Below are 13,641 nucleotides of genomic sequence, written 5' to 3'. Positions count from 1 at the left end.
CGCCTGGCCTGTGTTCTGTCTTCAACAGACCCAAACGTTAGTCACCCACCACGAGGAGGCCAGGTGCGGCTTTCACAAAGCACTCCCTCTGAGGCAGAGTGAAGAGGGAAGGCCTTGGGGACCTAGGGGCAGCAGGGGAGGCTGTGGGAGGCTCGGGGTGCCTGACAGGCAGGGGTAGGAAAGAGTCAGAACAGCCCCCTCGGCCCTACTTCACCATGTCAAGTGACCGACACCATCAGAGAACCCCACTTCTAGAAACGCAGCAGCCTGGGTGCTCCCCATGAGGAGACCTTCTCTTTACGGACCCTGGGAGGAGACGGGTGTAGAGAGAATTGGTTTGGGACCCACCAGGAAACGCTGAGCAAGAATGAAGAGGAGGTGTCTTAGCTTTACAAAATCTTTCTTCTCCTTAAACAGTCTATAATTACACCATTCCCCCTTCCCTTTCCTCCATCCAGGTCCTGCACACACTCCCCCTTGCTTCCTCTCAAGTTCACGGCCTCTCTTTTCTGTAATCGCTGTTGTGTGTTTCTAAATACATAAATGCAGCCTGCTTAGTCCGTATAATTTTACTTCTACGTGTATGTTTGGGGGCTGACCATTTGTCACTGGATACTCCGTTGGTGTGGTCTTCCCTGGAGAAAGACTGTCTCTCACTCTCTGTCTTCCCTGGTTGTCTGTGGTTTTGTTTCTGTTTGTTTGTTTGTTTGTTTGTTTGTTTGTTTGTTTGTTTTTGTCTAGGCTTATGGCATCATGAGTTCTCCCCAATTCCACCTCACCATGCCTGTCGGTGCTATTCTTGTTCAGACTCTGTTTAGGCATCCACACGGGACTTCACAGGTACAGCACCTGGCATTTCCCGGTGTCACTCTATCACAGCAAGCTTCCTATTCCTCTGGCTCTTGAAATCTTTCTGTGCCTTCTTCTGCAGTGATCCCAGAGCTTTAGGTGCAAGCGCTGTGCTGTAGACGCGCCTGCTGGGACTGGGCCCCCCGGCTCTGCACCGCCAGTCAGTTGTGGTGTCCCATAAAGGTCGCCACGGCTCTGCATTGCCAGGGTCTCCTCTGTTGATGAGGGTGAGGGGTGCACTTCCCTGAGAGTACAGGGACAAATGTTTCGTGCAGTTAAGGATTATTATGGTGGATTAGTGAAGTGGTGGTTGTAGGTTCTTCTCCAAGATCCACGGCTTTCCTGGGCCTGGGTAGTTGGATAGGTTTTACAATCAGGCATACCGAGGAAGCTGTAAGTCCAGTTCGAGCATTGTTGGTTACCACCAAGGTATGCACTGCACTATTACACCTCAGGGCTACTGTGTCACAGCGGTTGTTGCTGGGGTTCATATGTGTCACGTTCCTTCCTTTGGAACCTTTCATGGCACCCTCTGGTACTATGAAAGCTAGTCCTCAGGGGAAAAGCCTAGCGCAGGTCAAATGCAATGTTAAAAATGGCATGAAATGCTGGTTAATGGAACAGAACAGTGGGTCCATCTGCATCTAGGTATGTAGGATATAAGTGATATTTGAAAACAGGACCACCTCGGCAGGGGGGGTGGCGATGGATGGTAAAAGTCCTTATAATACAGCACAGAACTTGACTCGTCAAAAAGGTGAGTGCGGCAGTGAGGAGCCAGGCGCCAACACTAGAATCCAGGAGCATGTTTGATGGGTGCCGCTGTCCCAACTGGGGCACAGGACCAGCTTACAATTCCCAGGTGACTAAACACTACCAACAAAAGTTAATTCATCTGAAAAAAAAGGGAAGCAAAATAAAAACAGTCTACAACATGAAGAATGTCAGTGCTTCACAGAGACAACGGATCCATCTGCACGCAACCAGGAGGACCTGTGTTGGAGGGGACAGAGTCAGAGGGAACACGCTTTGGCGGGGAAAGACCCTGAGGGAAGGACGTGTTCACAACCACTAGAGAGCGAGAGAGGCATTTCTATTTGTCTGTGCTCAGGCTTTGCAAAGAAGTAGAGGCATGGACATCACCAAGGACGCAGCAGGCGCCTTGGAAACGGCTGGTAGAGGACCGTGAACATCTGCCTGAACATCTGCGTGAACATCTGGGACCATTGGCACGTGGCTGCGGGAGCCGGAGAGGGTCGGAACAGGGCTGAGTGAAAACATCAGGTGTGGACACGGGAACGGTCCTGATGCTGAGCAGCTCTCCCAGGCCCTGAGGAGGCTCTCCCCATCTCTGGGCACTGCTCAGGAACTGTGAAGGAAGCAGAGTTTGCAGGTAGGAGCCAGGGCGAAACGGAGCGCCAAGGGGATGAGGGCAAGAGCTTGGGAACTCGCTGCCAGGCAAAGCTCTGCTGGGATAAAGAGCTTGTGGTGGAGAGGGCACTCCAAGGTGGGGACAAGACTTTCAGACTTCAGTTGTTTAAGTTCCAGAAGGGTCCAAGGAACAAGACGGTCCTCTGGAGTGTTCCGTAATGACATCGCCACCGCCTACTCTCTGTTGCTGTTAATGGCAGTTGTACTGATGTGTCATTTCTCTCCAAAGCATGGACACATTTACTCCCCTTTGACAAGCTTCCTGAGTTACAGGCACAGGGAACGAGTGATGACCACATCCCTCCCAGGCCACCACTCTGGGAACACAGCAGTTAGGCTGACCCTGACCAGCCCTTTATCATCCAACTATTTTAGAATTTCTAAGAAGACTCTAAATTGACTCATCAAGGAAAACAAAATCCCTCAGAAATAATTTCCCCTTTAAAAAGGCAGAGTCCTCCAGGATTTCGTGAACATGCTTCATGACCTTAAAGCTACATAAAAACCCATAAGGATCGCAGAATGACTCCTTAGCAAGACAAACCTACCTGAATATACAGGGCAGGAGGATTCGTGAATGCATTCCTTTTGAAATGAGCCAAAGAATTTAACCTCAAGCATGAAATGATAAAGATGTGTTTCCCATAATGCAGCAAAAACACCCCAACACACGCTATCTGAAGATCCCACACACTGCCAGACCTCTGCATGCTCACCATGTGGTGGGCACCAGCACCAAGCTTGAAGACCACACCACCAGTGGGAAGTTCATGAGAAGTGAGATCAACAGGTTCAAACCTACCCATTAGATTCCTTCTCCTCCTCCTCCTCTTCTGCCTCCTCCTCCCCCTCCTCTGTTTTCCCTCCCTCCTCTGTTCTCCCTTCCTCTTTCCTATATGTAGTTGAAAAATACTAGCATTTGAAAAGAACTTCAGGAAACCAAAGACTTTGAGGGTGGCTGATCACACAAGATAAAAATCTTCAGTGGTTTCACCAGAATTCAACTTGGACAGCAAAGTCAACCAATTTAGCTTCATCTGGCAAAATTTTCCTACAAAGGGCCAGGTGGTAGGCTGTGCCAGTAAACTCCACAGACACCACAAAGTGAGTGTAATGGGTCCTAATTATACACTTTTATACCTTTTTTTAAAGCTTCTTGCAATTTTTATGTGCCATGAAAAGTTCTCCAGACTTTCTCCAATCGCTTTAAAAAAGTATGCCGTTCATTCTTGGCTCAGAGGCCATTCAAACACAGGTAGTGGCGGTGTGATGGTGATGGCGGGCCTTGGAATCTCCGTCACATGGTTAAACAACAAAAGGTGGCCATTTCTTAATGACGAAACACAGACCAATGTGTGGCTCACCCTCTGACGAAACCCCAGGACGCGTGAAGGCCTCACTGCTCCTCTGCCCTCAGCCCTCCCAGGCCAACTCTAAGGTGACAGCCTTGTCCCAGGACCCATGATTTGCTTTCTTACAAATCCTCAGATGCTACATCCTCACATGGCCGTCTCCAAATCGCATGCAACCAGAATGCAATCCTCACAAATCCTCCAAGTCGCATGCAACCAGAATGCTTGTAAGGTTTGATATCTGCAGATGAGCCTGACCTGCTGTAGAAGATAAGGACGCCGTCCTCAGACCCGGCACTGTCCTGTGAACAACACACACACATCTGGGATGAATGCTCCATGCATCCTCTTCCACTGTTTGACTTTTAAAAACCTTAGTGCTCACGAAGAGGCAGGTTTTGGGCATGTAGGGGCTGGCTCTAGAACAGCAGCTGGCCCACAGAGGTCCTGAGACAGTCACTGCATCACTGTGACAGAAAAAGGGCCAAGGCCCAGACATCTTCCCTCTGGGGCTGATGCGCCACGCCAATGCCCCTTCCTGGAGCTGGGAAGGTAACGAGCAGAGCTGCCTCCAGGTGGGCGTGAGTGGAACAAACACATCACTGCTCACAATTGTAGAAGCCCTAGAAATTTGTGTTTCAGAGACAGGGGCGGGGGTCTCTCTGAGTAGTTCTGCCTGTCTTAGAGCTTGCTATGTAGACCAGACAGGCCTTGACCTCACAGGCATCCTCCATCACAACCGGATCGAAGTCATTATCGCCTATTGCTGATGTTTAGAAGCCAGGCCTCTGAGGAGGGAAGAGAAGGGGACAGGTGCCTGCTCCACCTCACCCATCGGGTTCGTATTTCTACTGGGACAATATCCTCAGGTGATAAATAACACAGGGGATTTTGTCACATGGTGACAAATACTGATGGGCTGCTACTGAACCAGCAATCAGAAAGAAGGTAAGGTGATCTGAGAGGGGGAAACAGAATAAACCAGCAGGGGAAGCGATGAAGGAAGGGAGATCGGCTCAGAAGATGCTATGGACACTCACAGCCTTAGTCCTGGGTCCCAGGTCTAGAGCCACACTGACTTCCCTCACCAGGGATGACATGCTTGAGGACTGGGGTCCCCAAAGGCTAGGGACAGTGGGAAACAGAATTGAAGCAGAACGGTGTTCAACAGGGCCAGGTCCCCAAGAGAGCTGTGACTCTCTTCTAGATCGGGCCATGCAAGCTCTGGCAGACAGAGCCCCACGCCCCGCCTTGGGCCCCCTGCATGGCCGCTCCTCACATTGGGATGCCACCAGCAAGCTTTGGTTTCTTTCATGGAAATTGCTTTATTTCCTGCTGCCAAGGCCGTGTCTCTGCATTTCTGGAGAGAGCTCAGTTATCTCTCCCTTGCCATCCACCTGACTCCCTAGAACCCTAGAATACCACTCCCTCCGTGGCACCACCCACATCCGTGCTTGGCTCGCAGGGGGACCGAAAGCTGGCTGCGGCACTGAGCTCTTGTTGCCAGGGAGGACCAGGAGAAATGACCTGAAGATGCTGCATACCAACACCTAGAGCATTGTCCAGACAGCAATGCCCAAGCCTGGGGCTGACTCAGAAGCCGGAGGAAGCTGGAGGCCTCAGGCTGATCCTGTTTCCAAACTCACCAGTCCCAGGGTCCAGGCTGCCTCCTTGTTCAAGGTCTCCCCCTGAAAAGTAAGGAGCTGACTTCTAGGGGTCAAGGGGGGTGTCATATTTAGAGCACATGGCTCTGCCACTCAGAAAGGACAGGCTTACACCAGCACATGTGCACAGACTTCCTCATCCCAGGACGTGTCCAGCACACGCACACATGTTTTTCCTCAACTGACACCCAGGAACCCCAGCAGCAGCAGGAGGCTGTGTGGGCGCTCAGGGTGACTTTCAAGTACCCATAATAAAGCAACGTCAGAACTAAGAGACATTTTCTCAGTTGTCCTCATGATGACTAAAAAGACCAGGTGTGACCCACCTCCTCATACGAGGAAACAAGAGTCTGCTTGGAGAGGCGATTTAAGTCACATATTCACTGTGTTCCAGGGATACTTAAAAGGTAGACAAAGTTGTCCTTCAGACACAGGCTTACCTCCATCCACATACGTATCATACACACAACACACAGGGACATGGGCATATAGCAAGCATGTCGCCTGTTGCGTTGACTCTGCTTGCACGTGAGTGTAAGTAAGTGGCTGCCTGGGTTGCTACAATTTGTTAGATGTAAGCGGAGGAGTTGAGGTCTCCTAACTTTGTTACTCCTCTTCTCCGTGGGTGGTCTGCTGTCGTAGCATCGTGAATTTCCATGCTGCTGTTGACAATGGCTGGTGACTGTAGGAGCCCATGGCAGATCACACCTGCCTCCCTCATCCCTCCTCCCTTGAAGTCAGCCTGGCTTACTATTCTTACCACAGACTTTCTTCTCTACTTGAAGCTCTTAATCCCGGCTGCCAGTTTTCACAAACACCTTTGGGGATGCACCCTTTCATACAATCGAATAGTGAAGGTTTTTTTTTTAAAACTTGATCTGAGAATTGTTTTTAAAGTACGTTACTTCACTCTTGATTTTTCTTTTCAAACGCTAACTCTGCCAGGCTTACTGTGTCCAGGTTCTCTGTCATTCCCCCACTGACTGGCAGGTGGCCTGGGTCTCTCTCCCCTGCTGCCTGTGTGTTCCCATTCTGCTAGCTTGATCTGTTGCTCGTTGTTGGGGAAGTCTTATGCTAATAAAGCACTGTCTGGCCAATAGGAATCTAGATAGGTGGGGCTAGGAATCCAGGAGGATTCTGGGAAGGAGAAACACAGAGAGTTCGAGATGTAACGCCATTGGGGTAGGACGCCCGGAACTATTCTCTGGTAAGAGAAATACTTAGATTAACAACTATGGGGTAATTACTTAAGTCAGAGCTAGCCAGTAAGAAACAAGCAAGGCCAACAGCTTCATAACTAATATAGCCTCCTGTGTGTTTATTTGGGACTGATGCGGATCAAGAACCAGGCTGGTGGAATGGCTTCTCTCAAAGAAAAAGCTTCTCTTAACAGCTCGTCTTAACGGAAAAGTGCCATGAGAAATGTAAACGTCTGCCTCTCGGATCACCAGCTTCGTCTTGCCTCCTGGGATGACCGTGTACGAAACAAAGCTGCCTTAGCTCGCTCCTTAGCTTGGCACCTTTTGTCTTCAGCTTATTAGACTGTGACCTTGGTTTGTCCGCCAGCTCAGGGCCTTTCTGCCTGGCTTTACCCGGCCCCTGAAGCCCTCAGCATCCTCTTGCTCTGAGAATCCAGGAACTAGAGACAAGCTCTCGACACCAACCCCTGTGCTCCCAGATGAATGTCACTTAAGCTCCCAGCTGAAGATAGCACGCTCCATTCTGTGACAGTAAGCCCATGACTCTTTAGCTCTTTAGTCCCACAGTTTAGGAGACCCCAGTTCTTCTCCCTTTGCAATGACTTTCTCAAGCATCCATCCCCTGGCTCATTTGACTCTGCTAAAGATCATTTTACAGAAAGGTCTGCTGCTGGTGCAAGATAACGATTTCTCCCTTTTAACACGCCTCATTTTCTTTCTCCTTGAAGACAATTGTCCTTGGCTCAGCATCAAGTTCACCAGCGAGCCAGGCGAAATCCTTCTCTTACAAATAGCATTCTCTCTGCACAGAGAAGATAGAGGCTTCGAGGCCTGGCCTGACCCCCTGCTCCATCTCATCCGGTCACACCTTGTGCACCGCCAGCCGACACCAACTCCCCAGCTCAGGTCTATCCTTGACTCTGCTCTGCCACTCCTCACAGCAATTCCCTGGAGTTTTGTCTTCACTCTTGGCTTTTTTGGGGACCAGTTTTCTCCTCCCGACTTTTACCATTCACTTTTCTTCAATTAAATACAATTTGGTCCCAAATGCCACCCTTCCAGGGATCCCCCTATGATGGTCTCCGGGGGCCCTGTCATTAGCTTCTTCTCTGTCCTGCTGTTCTGGCCTGTCTGTCATGTGTTCTTCAGTCTGGCAGGCCTGGCTGCTGCAGCTCTCCGTGCAGCTCCTCTGTCCCCCTGCGGCTCACATACACCTCTTTCCCTGGTGGCACCCATTCAGCAGCAAGGCTCTGACTGCCGCTGACAAGTTGAAAGTGTAATTGCCAGCAAACCCTAAACTAAGTCTATTTCTAAATGTCACCCGATGACTCCTACAACATGCCTCAGAGTCACCCAAAATGATTTCCAACTAAATTACCCAGATTTTCACCAAAAAATAGATTTTTAAAATCTTAAATAATATTGAGTTCCCACCTGTCGAGCCTGACTCAAGGGGAAATCTAACAACTTTTTTTTCCCTCTTCTCCCTGTCACTTGGGTTACTGGGAACTCCGTAATAATCCTGGCTGCAAATCTTCTCATGGGCTCCTCCCTTTCCGAGTCCCATCCCTACTTGGTTCCTCCCAGGAACCAGCGTCTGGGTCTTCCTCAACCACCCCCTCCATGGGCCAGAGGCGGGGCTCGGGTGCACACATCTGTGAGCATTGCCACAGGAGCTGAATGAACGGTCACACTCGGCATGGTCACACCCAGCACGGTCACGCTCGGCACAACACTTTGAGTCCACCTGTGCAACCTGACTCCTGTCAATCATTGCTCTACGCCCATGATGCCACAGACCAGCCGAGTTAATGACCAGCCTGCTTCAGATGGGCCCAGACCCTGCCTGCCCTCAAGCTGTCTGGGAGATTCACCTTTGGGCTGCAAGGTCACAGCTGGTTAGTACTCTGACTCACAGCTGAGAGAAACGGCTCTCCCTCTGCTTGCACACGCATAAACAAAGAAAATGGGATTACTAGAGAGGAAAGAGGTCTTCTCTTTAAAAATAACACGCACCTTTAAACACAGCCAGGAAGTAGGGTTAGGCTGACTCTAACCACACGGGGCACTTTGTTCCATGCACAGTAGACTTGGAGTAAGACGGAGGTGGCCGTACGTCCGGAATCCTGGAGCTTGTATGACAGAACACAAGCACAGCCCTTGCTCACACTCTGACACACACCAGAGCTCACCTCATCACACACGTCAGGGAGCTGTCACCAAAAACGATGCCAACAGCCAAACTGAGAACGGGAAGCGCCAGAGAGGACGTGGCGAAGGGAGAGCCACTGAGGAAACGGCGACACGGAAGTTCCACTTCAGGGAAGACACCTGAAGAACTGAAACAGGGTCTGGAACAGAGAGCCATCCACCCGCATCCACACAGGCACAGCCGTTCACAGGGCCCAGGGTGAAAGCAGCCCAGGGAGCCATGAGTGGACACAGGCACCACAAAAATGTGACATCTGTGATATTATCTAGCCTTAAGATAGAATGGGATTCAGACACACTGTGCAATGTATGTGTACCCGGAAGACACGCTGGGTGGAATAAACCAGTCAGGAGAAGGAAGACACTGTGTGACTCTGAAGCCCCCAGAGTGGACATGCTCATGGGACAGAAGGTTCCCTGGAGCCTATGCTGCTGCTGACAAATGCGTCTGAAGAGTTCTGGGAGTGAGCTGTGTAACATTGTGAACACACTCAGCACTACTGACTCTACAGCGGCTGGTTGGTAGTTAAGGTGGCTTGGTGGTTAGTCTTTAACTTTGAGAGATACAATGTAGAATCACTGGTAAAGGAGTCACTGTTGCCAGTGATACAGTGTAGAATCATTGGCAAAGCAGGTCTCCTGAGGAATGGTCCAGCTTAGGCTGGCCTGTGGACATTTTAGAGGGGTTTGTCTTAGTTCTGTTACTTAATGCGGGAAGAGTAGGCTAAAAGTGGGAAGAACAGTTCCCTGGGTTTGGGTCCTGGACTAAAAAGGAGAGAGGGAACCACACGCCAGCACACACACACTCATCTTCTCTCTGTTCCTGACTGGGAGTAACTAGCTGCTCCAAGTTGCTGCTTGATTTCCCCACTGCAATGATGGAGCATCTCCAAGAGTAACTGCAGGTCCACACCCACTGTGCAGAGCCCTGACCTCCCTAGAGAAGCGACGCCCTCCTGTGCGAGCCTTTGAAGATGTGGCCAGCTCGAAGCTGACTTTCCTACAGATGTTTACTTGAAGGGAAGAGGTTCAGAAGAACAAGACAAATATCGAGGTTCTAGACTAATGTTCTATAGCTACCTCCTCTGAACTGAACCATTCCTTCCTCAGGGGAGGAGAGAAGCCCAGAGGGCTCCAAAGCTAAAGAAACCATCCAAAGCCCAGAAGTTCAGAAGTCACGGGACTCAGGCCCCACTCTAAGGTATGACCAGTAAGAAGCACCAGTGAGAGAAGATGCTCTCTAGGGGACTGCGGCACGTTGTGCAGAGAGCTTCAGGGGTGCAGTCTTCATGACCCATCACCCATGCTAGAGAACATTTTAGTAACACAGCTGCCTTGGGGTCACCAATGATGCTGGGAGTAACCCCATAATCCACTGGTTCAGCAAACGCGACTTTGGTGGAATCACTTCTTTGGTTTGTCCTTGGTGCCCCACCTGGGGTGGACAGGTCTGTGTCTCTCCCAAGAAGTCACACAGCAACACCCTGAAAGCCATTTCCCTTTTCCCTTTCTCAGGAAGATGACAGAAATCCCTGAGGTCTTCCACTTGCCCGCAGCAGACTTTCCTTGGTTTCCATCGTGGGGACAGGCGGGTACCCTGGACACCATGGGAAGGACAGGCGCCATTCTCTGAATCCTGTCCCCAAATGGCCAGTCTTCCATCACTCACCATCGACTCTTGACTGTGGCCTCCAAAGCTTTATCCCCCTTCCCCCATTCTCTATGATGCCCCAGTTCCCTATAGGATGCGGCTTCACTGGCACCGAGCCTCCTGGTTTGCACAGGGACTGGGTTCCACCCCCAGCAGCACAGCATCCTTGGCGAGCACCTGCTACCTAACCCAGTAAGTATGAGAAGCTAACACAGGCGAGTAAGAGGGCAGGCACAGTCTCCTGGGAGTCCTGACCCTGAGGGACGCCATCACACATCAAGCCCACAGAAACCAAGGGGACAGTAGGGGCAATGTGGCTACCAAGGGACACCCAGATCTCCTGTCCCTCCACCCACACACACCAGCACGGTAACCCAGTCAGCGTCACCTGCTTAGTCCACGAACCCCTTTGCCTCCCAGAACCTAAATCCAGGCAAATGGTTACCACACAGAAGATACCCTCTGAAAATTTAAATCTTGATTTGCATAATTAGCTTATTAAGCTTACTCAAGAAATCACTGAGCTGCATTGCGCCCGGGAGAGCAATCGGCTCTCGAGTCGCTTTAGAAGACGAAGAGACGGGCAGCTCTAATGTGAGGAGCAGAATGGATACCATGGGGACGGCGAGCTGGTCACTCATCTCTCCAACACAAATGCCCGATCAGTGCTGGATTCAGCAGATCTCACAGCTGCCTCGCAAACACCAACCTCTGGCCCATCAGCAGAGGCTACAACTGAGGGTGACCCAGAGTCGAACCAAACACCAAGGGGGACATTGGTGACTCGGGAGCTGCTTCTGCAGACAGGCAGAGAAGGGGGACTGCGGTGAGTATGCAAGGCGGCTCACACACACAGCACCTGATCGGACACCTGGGTTAGAGAATGAGTAAGAGCTAACGCCGCAAGATATGGAACACTGAGGTGAACAAGAGGGTTTGTAGCTGCATTTGACGTGATTCAGCTAAGCAGACAGGAAGGAAGGGGCTCTAGGACAGCAGCAGTAGGCCAGTGGGCACCCCCAAAGCCCTTGGAGGACATTTAAGGCATTCCTACATCTTCTTATTGCTAGCACAGTTAAGTATAACAGACTAACCGTAAGTAAGGAGGGCTTCCAACAAGAACTCTCTGCCTGTCTGGGGACCCCACCCAGACCAGCCCCATGGACAAGAAGCCGAACATGTGATAACTAAAATGACTGCAGCTACATCCTGGTGACTGTGCTCCATTCAACCCTACAGGCTGCTCTCGCGACTGTGAGGATGACCAGAGCTTAGTATAAATTATCAGCACTTGAGATGCTTGCAAGTTCAGGGGGTCATAACACTGACCAAGTGACTCACAGCAGACATTTGAGGCCAGCAGCTTAACAAGGCACGAGGCAGGGATGAGTAGGACTTCGACCAACCCAACAAGGTGGGCAGCAAATGCATGAACACTGCATGCCCCTAGCTCTGATGGGCCAGGGGGACGTGCGTGCGATGTGTGAGCCTGCGTGCGATGTGTGAGCCTGCGTGCGATGTGTGAGCTTTCCACTGTCTTGGCCCATGATAACCCAGAGAGTAGCCAGTCCCACAGTAATTACCTCAGCCTTTGTCCAGTTTCTGCCACGGTCCTACACAACCACAGCCGAGGAAGTTCGACAGTTTTACCTCTCTTGGAAACTCCTCTTACTCCCAGAGTTTCTCTCATCTTCCCTCAGTTCCTCACTTTCCTGTAATCCTTCTCAAGCCCGCTTCTGCTTTGTGTTCAGTGCCTTTTTAAAATTATCATTAGCACGAGACAACAAACTTGGAGCCCCTGCATCAGACCAACCTTCATGTCAGTACACACAACTGGGTTGAGAGAGATCCTAACACACACACACACACACACACACACACACACACACACACCTTGCAACATTGTTACAAACGAGAGCGAGAGAGAGAGAGAGAGAGAGAGAGAGAGAGAGAGAGAGAGAGAGAGAGAGAGAGAGAGAGAGAGAGAGAGAGAGAGAGAGATCCTAACACACACAAAAACGTTGTAACATTGTTAAAACGTGTTGTCACCTTGCAGGGCAAACACACATCTTCCCCTACAGAAAGCTCGAGGCATTTCTCAAGGTGCCCTGACAGGATCAATCCTTCATGGTCCAGCATGTATCTTCCCCATAGAAAGCTTGAATGAACGGCAGGTAGCCAGTGGTGCCTGGAAGGGGCTCGGTGATTGGAGCCATACCTGTTTGGGGTTCTGTAGGGCATACCACACACAGCAGACCTCAGCACTCCAACACCCATCCCAACTATTTTGCTTCGGCAGAGTGAGGGTACCACAGGCTCAAGGCCACTCCTCATAGCCACCTCATCAAACAGAAGATGCACAGTGCTCAGACAAGGCAATCTGTCAGCATCTTACACCGAGTGTGTTAATCCAGAGAGGTAAGGAACGAACGACTTCCCACACAGGTAGCCCACAGCCTGTCCTTCATTCAGTGGAAAACAGTGTGTGCGGAAGGGCTGGACAGGCCTGGGCCAGAGATGCTACGCCAGGGCTCAGCAAAGCCATGTGTTACTTATAAGGCAGCCTCTCCTGCAAGTCCATTTAAGTTTGTGAGTTTATCTAATGAAATATTAAACCAGCTCACATTCTCTTGGCAGTCTTTTGACATGGAATAAATCAGCAGGGTCTGGGATTCCATTGTCACAGCAGCCAGAAAAAAAAAAAAAAACATGATTTAGACCAAGAAGAGTCTCGCTTTAAAAACTTCCGAACCTGGCTTGTATGCTTGGACCTCACCGCATACTTCACACGCACCGACAGCTGTAAATTAAAATTCCATCATCTGTGTTGGACCCAGAGAAGACACCAAGCCTGTCACATAGGGAGGCCATGTAGCACATAAGATAATCAGGGAGCCACCACGTTCTATCTCCACCCAGCCACTGGAGACAGAGAGAAACTCAATCAGAAAAGGATATGTGCCCACTGCTGTTTCTGGAAACACAGAGCAGATGGATAAAGAGAATCACCTCACTGTGTACAGAAAGAGAACCAGTAACAAGCACCCTCCGGGTGGATTGTGTCCCCCACGTAGGGGACACTGAGCAGATGGTTCTGGGAGTCCAGGGAAGAGAGAGCAGCATGTGACTTCTGGTACAAAGTGGCCCTGTGGAATAGCACAGTGATTGTTTGGTTTAAAATGTGTCCTGTTGGTTTCCCCCAATGACAAAGATCTGGCCAGAACCATCCACCGACGCAGAACTAACTGTAGGCTTGCCCAGGGCTTAACACAGAGGTAAACAGC

General features: G+C 50.6%; 1 protein-coding gene across 1 annotated transcript in view; it reads right to left on the bottom strand.

Annotated features, from left to right (window-relative positions):
- The window catches only part of Rps6ka2 (ribosomal protein S6 kinase A2), a 245,656-nt gene that overhangs the window by 159,670 nt on the left and 72,345 nt on the right, over window positions 1-13,641 (bottom strand). The window lies entirely within an intron of this gene.

Source organism: Mesocricetus auratus, unplaced genomic scaffold, assembly GCF_017639785.1.
Source record: "Mesocricetus auratus isolate SY011 unplaced genomic scaffold, BCM_Maur_2.0 Super-Scaffold_100018, whole genome shotgun sequence".
Classification (NCBI taxonomy): domain Eukaryota; kingdom Metazoa; phylum Chordata; class Mammalia; order Rodentia; family Cricetidae; genus Mesocricetus; species Mesocricetus auratus.
This window is presented reverse-complemented; position numbering and strand designations above follow the sequence as displayed.